This window comes from Rhinolophus sinicus, chromosome 18 (assembly GCF_057876585.1).
Source record: "Rhinolophus sinicus isolate RSI-liver-muscle chromosome 18, RSI-T2T, whole genome shotgun sequence".
Classification (NCBI taxonomy): Eukaryota; Metazoa; Chordata; class Mammalia; order Chiroptera; family Rhinolophidae; genus Rhinolophus; species Rhinolophus sinicus.
Window position 1 is genome coordinate 54139567 of NC_142518.1, and position 10497 is coordinate 54150063.

A 10497-nucleotide genomic window follows, 5' to 3' on the forward strand; every position below is an offset into this window, starting at 1 on the left:
ACTTTCAAAAAGTCCCAAGCTAAAACTACACTGCTAAATCAAATTACACTAGAGGTTTAAATCCCAAAATAGAAGATACAGTTGTCAGCCTTACAATAACAGGTTGCACAGATTTACAAGGTAGTTACAACTTCAGATATAATCTGTGAGTATAGGATAAAATGATGCTAACTGGTCCACCTAGGGATAAAACCTACAAAGTGGGCTCTATTAAGCACTGACTGCACATTCAACAAACATTTAAATCAGGAATATTTGTGGATCCCCTCCCCACCCCATTTTGTTTTCTTTGTTGCAGGAAACTCCAAAGATCGAGAGGCATCTTCAGTCTTCTATCCTGAGAAAGTGGGAAAGTTTGTTTTGAATCTGGGCTCTTTGCCTCCTGACATCGTTAATGGTTTTTGCATTTCAGCGCCCAAAACATAAGTTTAGGGCATCAAGAAAATCCACTTTCTGACTAGAGAGTGGGGGCTAATTCAAGGTGAAGGAAGAGAGAATAGTGTTGAAAATCAAGGATGCTTAAACAGTTTGCCCTAAAGTAGTGAATAGTGAGGAGATAGTTTAAATGAAACTAGCAAAAGGATACAAGTTTCAGAGTATCTATGACAAATTCTTCACAGTTGACATCAGCTTGGAGATTGACAAAAGATTGCCATGCCCCACAGAGACATAAAAAGAAGGTAAACAATAATCTTTCAAAGTGGACCTAGGGGGCTTGTACAATGAGTATTTCAGTGGCTATTAAAAGGCGGAATGAAACTAACAGGGCCTTTCTGGAATTTTATTGTCACTGTAAGTCTCCAGTCTCAGAGGATGGGCAAAATCATTAATGAGATTGACCATCTTCTAACCCTGACAAGTTGGAACATATACACAGATGTAATTTGATATAGGAAAATGTAAAGAAATGGGACATTTCTTGCATATGAGGCATGTGGAGAAAATGCACGTATATTATAAATTATAAAATACATATTTGTGCATTTTCTGCTCCAACGACATATACATAGGATTCAAAGGAATCTTCTAAAAAGTATATTAAGTGTGAATAAGAAATATATTTATTCTATGGGCAGGCAGGCTTTCACTATGTGGCTGAGAGCTGACCTGAACCATATAACATTGATTCCATTATATGCTTGTGCAGCAATCACCCCAGAGAAAAATCTTTTCTAAGTAATGCAGACACTTTTATCCATGGGATTTCCATCAAATCAGTGTAACTTGAAACCAATGCATTATTTAAAAATACTTTTTTATTGGGGTCTGGGTAACAGGGTCATTGCAGAATACTTAAAAAGAAATGGTACTGAGAGTGACATCATAGGAATGGCAGCAGCGAGGTGGTCTTCTTAAGTTCTCCTCCAGAACTTACCACAAATTGAACATCTATAACCCATCAAAGGACTTTCCGCTCATCACACGGAACAGCTAAGAGAATTGCATGAGGATTACTTGAGGGTAAGCAAACTTGGTGAGCAAGAGGAGAGGGAAGGGAGTGGTGTGGAGACTCGGCCCGCATCTGAGGCTGCGGAGATGCGGGGGCCCAGGATGCAGACCGGAGATTGTAGCAGCCAGGCATTGGGCTCCCTCCCTGCGCCCCACAGCTGATCTCTCCTGCAGAGAGGTCAGCATATCCAGCGTTTGAGGCAGTAACTTCAGCTGAGATCTCTAGCTGGGCTCTAGGTCAGACAAAAAGCAAATGCCATACCTGGGCCCCTCCCCGCCACTCTCCCACAGCAATCCTTCCCCTGCTGTTCCAGAGTCTCAAGTTGTCCCCTGAACTGAGGAGTAGTGTCAGATTACAGAGGAGCTATAGCACTCAGGACCTGGAAAAAGCTGGTTTGCAGCTGTGACCTAGGGAAGAGCCCGGGCAAGGAGACAGAAGACTCCTCCCTTCTCAGCCCCCACCTTTCCTGAGCTGCTCACCGCAGGACAATTACAGCTGCGGAGATACACACAGAGGTCAGCAGCAGGTTCAGAGGCAGCTCTGGGCTTTCAGCAGCTCAGAAATCTCACACCCTCCACAAACCCTGATGGGAAAAAATGCCCTAAGACCCAGGAGACATGCGCACACGGAAAAGGCCCACCTCCCAGTGGCTGGCTGTGGTACTCTCAGACTGTGTCTGTGCAGGTGAGAGCAGAAACCGCACTGACTTTGTAAAAACTACCAACCACACCCCATAGCCCCACTCATCTAGAACTGCAGAGCCAGAGTCACTCTGGGTGCCAGGTGTCTGGCTCTGCCACCACAAGATGCAGAGGAGTCTTAGTACAGCAGACGACAACCTGGAGCTGGAGATAGTTTGGTGGGCTTAAGCCAGGACTGGCTCTGCGTTATTTTCTCTCTCTCTCTCTCTCTCTCTCTCTCTCTCTTCTTTTTTTTGTATTACTATCATTTTTAGCATATATATATACATTTTCCCCTTTCTCTCTTCTTTTTTCTTTTCCTTGCCCTACTTTTCCTCCCTCTTTCCAATTTTCTGTATTGATTTTTTTTTCTTGGTGTTGCTACTTTTTGTTTTGTTTCTTTAGTGGTTTTTTTTTTTGTGTTTTTTTTTTTTTTTTTTTTTGCCTATGTTGAGTGTTGGTTATTGATTGTTTTTACATGTGAGTGTATTTGGTTTTTCTTTGTTGCTGTTGTTGTTGTTGTTGTGCCTGTTGATTTGTTTTGTTCTCAAGTTGCCATAAACCAGGGCCCAGCCCAAGAGGCACAAGATTCAACACATCCAGAGACCAACTCCAGACCAAACCAGAGTATTACTGGGTTTGACCTATAAGTGACACACCCAGAGGGAATTCTCTACAGGCACAAGAGCCCAGAGGGGTCAAGCCTCATCTGAGGGGTCAACCACCACACAGCAGCTCATCCACTGTGGGCATAGCCAATTCTCACAACTACTAGTTAGCCTAAGAGTCAATCCCACCAACTGACAAGCCAAAAGCAACTAAAGCTCAACTTTAACAGAATACACACAACACAAGGGCCACCTTTGTAGCACATGCACTGGAGAATAGAGAAGCAGTGTAAGTCAAATATAAAGGACCCATACTACATAAGACCACCCAGCAAAGAATGAGAACCCTAGGGGATCTACCTAATACCTTGAAGCAAAAACAGCAAGTGAGCCAGAATGGGGAAACAAAGAAACATGTCCCAAATAAAAGAACAGAAGAACCCTCCAGAATTGGAACCAAATTAAATAGAGGTAACCAACCTATCAGAGGCAGAGTTTAGAACACTGATGATAAGAATGTTTAAGGAGCTTAGTGACGACATAAAGAAGGATAGAGAAATCATAAAGAACAACTAGTTAGAACTAAAGAGTACAATAACTGAAATAAAGTACACACTTGAAGGAATTGCTAGCAGGTTAGATGAGACAGAGGACAGAATCAGTGATTTAGAAGACAAGTTAGCAGAGATTACCCAAGCAGAACAACAAAAAGAAAAAAAAAAAGAATAGAAAACAAGGAAAATGGTTTAAGAGACCTGTGGGATAACATCAAGCACAACAACATGTGCATCATAGGAATACCAGAAGGTGAAGAGAGGGAGCAAGGGATTGAGAACACATTTGAAGTAATAATGACCAAAAACTTCCCTAACCTGATGAATGAAACCAACATACAAGCCCAGGAAGTGCAGAGAGTTCCAACCAAGATGAACCCAAACAGGCACACACCAAGACATAGTATAGTTAAAATGGCAAAGGTTAAAGATAAAGAGAGAATCCTAAAAGCAGCAAGAGAAAGACAGCTGGTTGCACATAAGGGAACTCCTATAAGACTATCAAATGACTTTTCTACAGAAAATTTGCAGGCCAGAAAGGAGTGGCAGGAGGTATTCAAAGTGATGAAAAACAAAGGCCTACAACCTAGATTGCTTTATCCACCACGGCTATCATTTAAAATTGAAGGAGAGATAAGAGCTTCCTAGAAAAGAATAAAGCAAAGGAATTCATTACCACCAAGCCAGCAATGCAGGAAATGTTAAAAGGGCTTCTGTAAACAGAAGAAAGATGAAAACAATCTAACTAATGAAGACAAGAAATACAAATAACAAAATGGCAATAACTATGTACCGATCAATAATCACTTTAAATTGTAAATAGATTAAATGCTCCGATCAAAAGACATAGGGTGGCTGACTGGATAAGAAAAATAAGACTGTTGCATATGCTGTATACAAGAGACTCATCTCAGATGAAAAGACACACACAGACTAAAAGTAAAGGGTGGAGTAACACTTTTCATGCAAATAGAAATGAGAAAAAAGCTCAAGTAGCAATACTTGTATCTGACAAAATAGACTATAACATGAAGAATATAATAAAAGACAAAGAAGGGCACCACATAATAATAAAGACATAGATCCAACAGGAGAACATAACACTAGTAAACATCTATACTCCCAAAATAGGAGCACCTAAATATTTAAAACAGATATTGACTGACATAAAGACAGAGATCAACAGTAACACTATCATAGTAGGGGACTTCAATATACCACTGACAACAAGGGATAGATCCTGCAGATGAAAAATAAATATGGAAACAGTGGCCTTAAATGACACATTGGACCAGTTGGATTTAATCGATATTTTCAGAGCATTTCACCCCAAAACTACAGAAAACACATTCTTCTCAAGCAAACATGGAACATTTTCCAAGATACACCACACGTTAGGCCACAAAACAAGTCTCAATAAATTTAAGAAAATTGAAATCATACTGTCTTCTCTGACCACAGTGCTATGAAATTTGGAATCAACTACAAGAAAAAAACTGGAAGACACACCAATACATGAAGGGTGAATAACATATCACTATATAATGAATGGGTCACCATGAGATCGAAGAAGACATCAAAAGATATCTCGAGAGAAATAAAAATGAAAACACAATGACCCAAAAATCTATGGGATACAGGGAAGGCAGTCCTCAGAGGGAAATTCATAGAAATGCAGGCCTACCTAAAGATACAAGAAAAATCACAAATCAACCATTTATCCTTACACTTAAAAGATCTGGAAAAAGAACAGCAAAATAAGCCCAAAGGGAGTACAAGGAAGGAGATAATAAAGACCACAGTGGAAATAAATCAAATAGAGACAAAAAAAAAAAAAAAAGATCAATGAAACCAAGAGCTGGTTTTTTCAGAAGATAAACAAAATTGACAAAGTTTTAGCCAGACTCATCAAAAAAAAAGAGAGAAGACCCAAATTAATAAAATCAGAAACAATAGAGGAGAAGTGGCAACAGACACCACAGAAATACAAAAAATTTTAAGAAATTATTATGAGCAACTATACACCAACAAATTAGACAATCTGGAAGAAATGGATAATTTTCTAGAAGCATACAATCTTCCAAGGCTAACTCAAGAAGAAACAGAAAACCTGAATAGACTGATTACCACCAGGGAAATTGAATCAGTAATCAACAGGCTCCCAACAAACAAAAGCCCTGGACCAGATGGCTTTACAGGTGAATTTTATAAAACATTCAAAAAAGAATTATCACCTATTTTCCTCAAACTATTCCAAAAAATGCGGAAGGAGGGAAGGCTCCCAAACATTTTTTATGAGGCCACTATCACACTGATCCCCAAATCAGACACAGACATTACAAAAAAAGAAAACTCCAGGTCTATATCCCTAATGAACATAGATGCAAAAATCCTCAACAAAATATTAGCAAACAGAATTCAGCAATACATTAAAAAGATCATATACCATGATCAAGTGGGATTCATTCCTGGTATGCAAGGGTGGTTCAACATCCACAAACCAATTAATGTGATACACCATATTAACAAATCAAAAAATAAAAATCATATGATCATATCAATAGAAGCAGAATAAGCATTTGACAAAATCCAGCAGCCATTTATGATAAAAACTCTAAGAAAGTGGGAAGAGAGGGAGTATATCTCAACATAATAAAAGCCATATGATAAACCCTCAGCTAACATCATACTCAATGGGGAAAAGCTAAAACCATTCCCCTTAATATCAGGAATAAGGTTGCCCACTTTCTCCACTTCTATTCAACATAGTGCTGGAAGTTCTAGCCACAGCAATCAGACAAGAAAAAGAAATAAAAGGCATCCAAATTGGTAAGGAGGAATTAAAATTGTCCTTATATGCAGATGACATGATATTATATATAGAGAACCCCAAAGACTCCACCAATAAACTATTAGAATTGATAAATGAATTTAGTAAAGTAGCAGTACACAAAATTAATATTTCAAAACCAGTTGCATTTGTATATACCAATAATAAACTATCAGGAGAAATTAAGAAAACAGTCCCACTTACAATTGCTTCAAAGACTATAAAATACCTCAGAATAAATTTAACCAAAGAAGTAAAAGAGCTGTACTCAGAAAATTATAAGACACTGAAGAGAGAAATTAAAGAAGATACAAAGAGATTGAAACACATACCATGCTCATGGATAGGAAGAATTAATATAGTTAAAATGTCAATACTGCCTAAGGCAATATACAGATTCAATGCAATTCCTATCAAACTACCAAAGACATTTTTTACAGAAATAGAACATATAATCCTAAAATTTATATGGAACCATAAAAGACCCCAGATAGCCTCGACAATCTTGAGGAATAAGAAAAAAGGGGGAGGTATCACGATACCTGACATCAAATGATACTACAATGCTATAGTAATCAAAACAGCATGGTACTGGCATAAAAATAGACAAATAGATCAATGGGGCAGAATGGAGAGCCCAGAAATAAATCCATGCCTATATGGTCATTTAATCTAAGATAATGGAATCAAGAATTTACACTGGAGTGAAGACAGTCTCTTCAATAAATGGTGCTGGGAAACTTGGACAGACACACACAAGAAAATGAAGCTGGACTACCTCCTTACACCATATACAAGAATAAATTGAAAATGGATTGAAGACTTAAATGTAAGATCTGAAACCATAAAACTCCTGGAAGAAAATATAGGAAGAAAGTTTACAGACATTACCCTGAGTAATACATTTACTGATATATCTCCTCGGGCAAGGAAAGTAAGAGAAAAAATAAACATATGGGATTACGTCAAACTAAAAAGTTTTTTCACAGCAAAGGGAACCATCAGTAAAACAAAAAGGCATCCTACTGAATGGGACAAGATATTTGTCAATTATATATCTGATAAGGGGTTAACATTCAAAATTTAAAAAATTCATTCAACTCAACACCATAAAAACAAACAACCCAATTAAAAATGGGCAGAGGACATGAAGAGACATTTTTCCAAAGAGGACATACAGATGGCAAACAGACATGAAAAACTGCTCAACCTCACTAATCATTAGAGAAACGCAAATAAAAACCACAATGAGATACCACCTCATCCCAGTCAAACTGGCTGTCATCAATAAATCAACTAACAGCAAGTCCAGGCAAGGAAGTGGAGAAAAGGGATTCCTCATGCACTGCTGGTGGGATTGCAGATTGGTGCAGCCACTAAGGAAATCAGCATGGAGGTTATCTCAAAAACTGGAGATGGAATTTCCTTATGACCCGGCAATCCCACTTCTAGGCATCTGTCCAGAGAAATCCAAAACACTAATTCAAAAAAATTTGTGCACTCCTATGTTTATTGCAGCACTCTTCACAATAGCCAAGACATGGAAACAACTGAAATGCCCATCGGTAGATGACTGGATTAAGAAACTGTGGTACATTTATACAATGGAGTATTAAACAACCATAAAAAAGAATGAAATCTTACCATTTACAACAATATGATGGACCTAGAGAACATTATGATAAGTGAAATAAATCAGACGGAGAAAGACAAATACCATATGATCTCACTTATAAGTGGAATCTAAAGAATAGAATAAATGAACATATTAATCACAGTCTCAGAGACATAGAGAAAAAACTGAGGGTTGCTAGATGGGAGGGGGGTAGGAATGAGGGAGAAGGTGAGGGGATTAGAAAGCTCAATCGGTAACCACAAGATTGCCATGGGGATAAGAAAGTCAGTTTGGGGAATATAATCAATAAAATTGTAAAGATTTTGTAGGGTATCCAATGGACACTTGTCTCATTAGGGAGATCACTTCAGGGAAGATGTAGATGCCTGATCACTGCGCTGTACACCTGAAGCTGAAGCTGAACAATAATGAATGTCAAATAAATTATATATATATAGTCACAAGAAGTGGAGTACAGCATAAGGAATAGAGACAGTAGAAATGTAACAGCTGTATGTGATTTCAGAGGGGTAGTAAATTGGGAGAGGGGGGTTATCACTTTGTGAGGGGTGTAAATGTCTAAGTATTACATTGTTTTGTACACCTGAAACTAAAATGGAAAAGGAAAGAAAAGAAAAGAAATGATACTAAGACTATATATGGCAGTGTACACGTAATTTTCAACTGTTACCTCTACTTTGTCCAAATCTTCTTTTTCCCTCTCAGTGAGTGAGTTTTGCATCTCTGTCCAGAAAAAAATAATTATGGTCCTTCTGACAAGTTAGTAAAGAGGAGAAGATTGTCACTAGGTGACTAGATTGTGCAACATCAATAACATTTTTATCAGCAGTAAAGCAGCTTCTGCACAGGGGCCACACTCCTTAAACTGTGGAATATTTATCTAGCACTCTTCCCTCATCCAACTGCTCTGCCTGAAATTTCCACTAACAGGGCCATTCTTTCGGGTAACAAATGTGAGTCAGCAAATTTGGAAGGTGTATATTCAGAAACATGAGCCCATGTATTATCTTTCAAGGTCGAGGGGCCCTTGGGTTTCTTGTCCTATCCTCTTAGGATTGCATTCAATGCCTAACATGAAAGTCCTGGAACACTTCCCACTAAAGGAATAGGCAAAGGTTAAGCAGAGAAGTAGACAACTAAGAATAAAGCTCACAATTTATCAAAGAACTTGTTCTGCCTGTCTTGAATAAGTCCTAACTAGCTTATTTAAAAAAAAAAAAAAAAAAAAAGCCTAAGGATAATGATTTAAAATGGCCTCCTTCAAGCCAATGTAATATTTGGCAGCTTGTACTATCTCCCCTGTCTCTTAATGACTGGCAACAGTTTGTGTGAATAATTTACCAACAAGCATAAATACCTGTGATGAATGCAGAGAAGGAGCATATGCTATGATATACTCTTTGATATTAGTGATAATGAGCTATTGAAAGTTACCTGCTAACGTTAAAACAGGTTTTATTCATTCATACAATTCCATCAAAAGCAGTTTACAGAGAAGTGAATGACTGATCTATAATTTTCTTTGTTCTAAGGAATTTGTTTTCTGCAAGGATGCTGGAAAATGCCTTCATCAAAGGAGACATCTTCCAGGAGTTCTGCCTTCATCGATGTGTTGTTCATTAAGCCACCAGAAACAAGATTTGATTTTTTTTTTTAAGTGCGTGTGTGTTTCTATCTTTTCTTTTTTTTATACCCTTTCTATTTTGAGAATTCACTTGCATCTTTCATCTGGTAATACTACTCTTGTGTGAAGACCGCATAGGAGCAGCCCTCCTGTTACTGTTGAGCATTTGTGAAGAAAGATTGAAAGAGCTGTTTTTCTATTGCTTTTTCACTTGGCAAAAGTGTGTGAATGCTTCATTAACACTTCTTAGGCTGTAAGTGAAATGTCTTTTTGAAAAATGATGAACAATCTGTGTCCCACAGCTCCTTACCTAATCTAGACCCCAACACCTCTCTACACTCCCCTAGGAAACAAATCCATTTTATGTTTGTTGGTTTCTTTATCATAAAACACTGAAGACAAATTCCAGTAAGAACATGTAAGTGGAGTTCACTATTGCTGCCTCTGTCCAAGATCAGGGGAAAAGCCCTTTTCACTTGTACTCTGTTGCAGGTATTGAAGCAAGCTCAAAAATGCCTGCTGCCAGTAGAAAATTATTGCTCAAGTTTTTCTTTTTTATCTTTTTGTTTTAACTTCTTCCCTGTGAAAGTGTTTATATACAACTAGAAAGTCCCGGGGAAGCATGTGAATGCTGAAGTTATAAACAATAAAACATTCTAGTCATAATTTAGAGGATGGAGGAGGAGGATTATTATTTCCAATTTATGTCTCCCTTTATTTAAGTAAGGAACAAAAGAAGTGGGAAATGTAATGGTAATGGGTTTCAGTATTAATACATTATTCTGCTGTAAGCCCAAAGCGGTGTTGTAATTGAGACCAGATTTCCATTTTAAACATATTTTTTCAGGGGCTTATAAGTTTTTGTGTGTTTCAGAAATATACAAAAAAAAAAAAAACAAACCAAAAAAAAAAAAAAAAAAACAGAAAAAAACCTTGACCTATCAGGTCACATTACAAATATTATTAAATCTATACAAATTACTTTTTGGTTTAATAAAGTAACTTACAGCATGGGTTCTAGATCAAGGCCGCCTGAGTTCAAATCCTGGCTCTGTCTTTTATACTAGTTACTTCTCTGAGTCTGACATTCCTCATACATGAAAGGGAAATAGTCA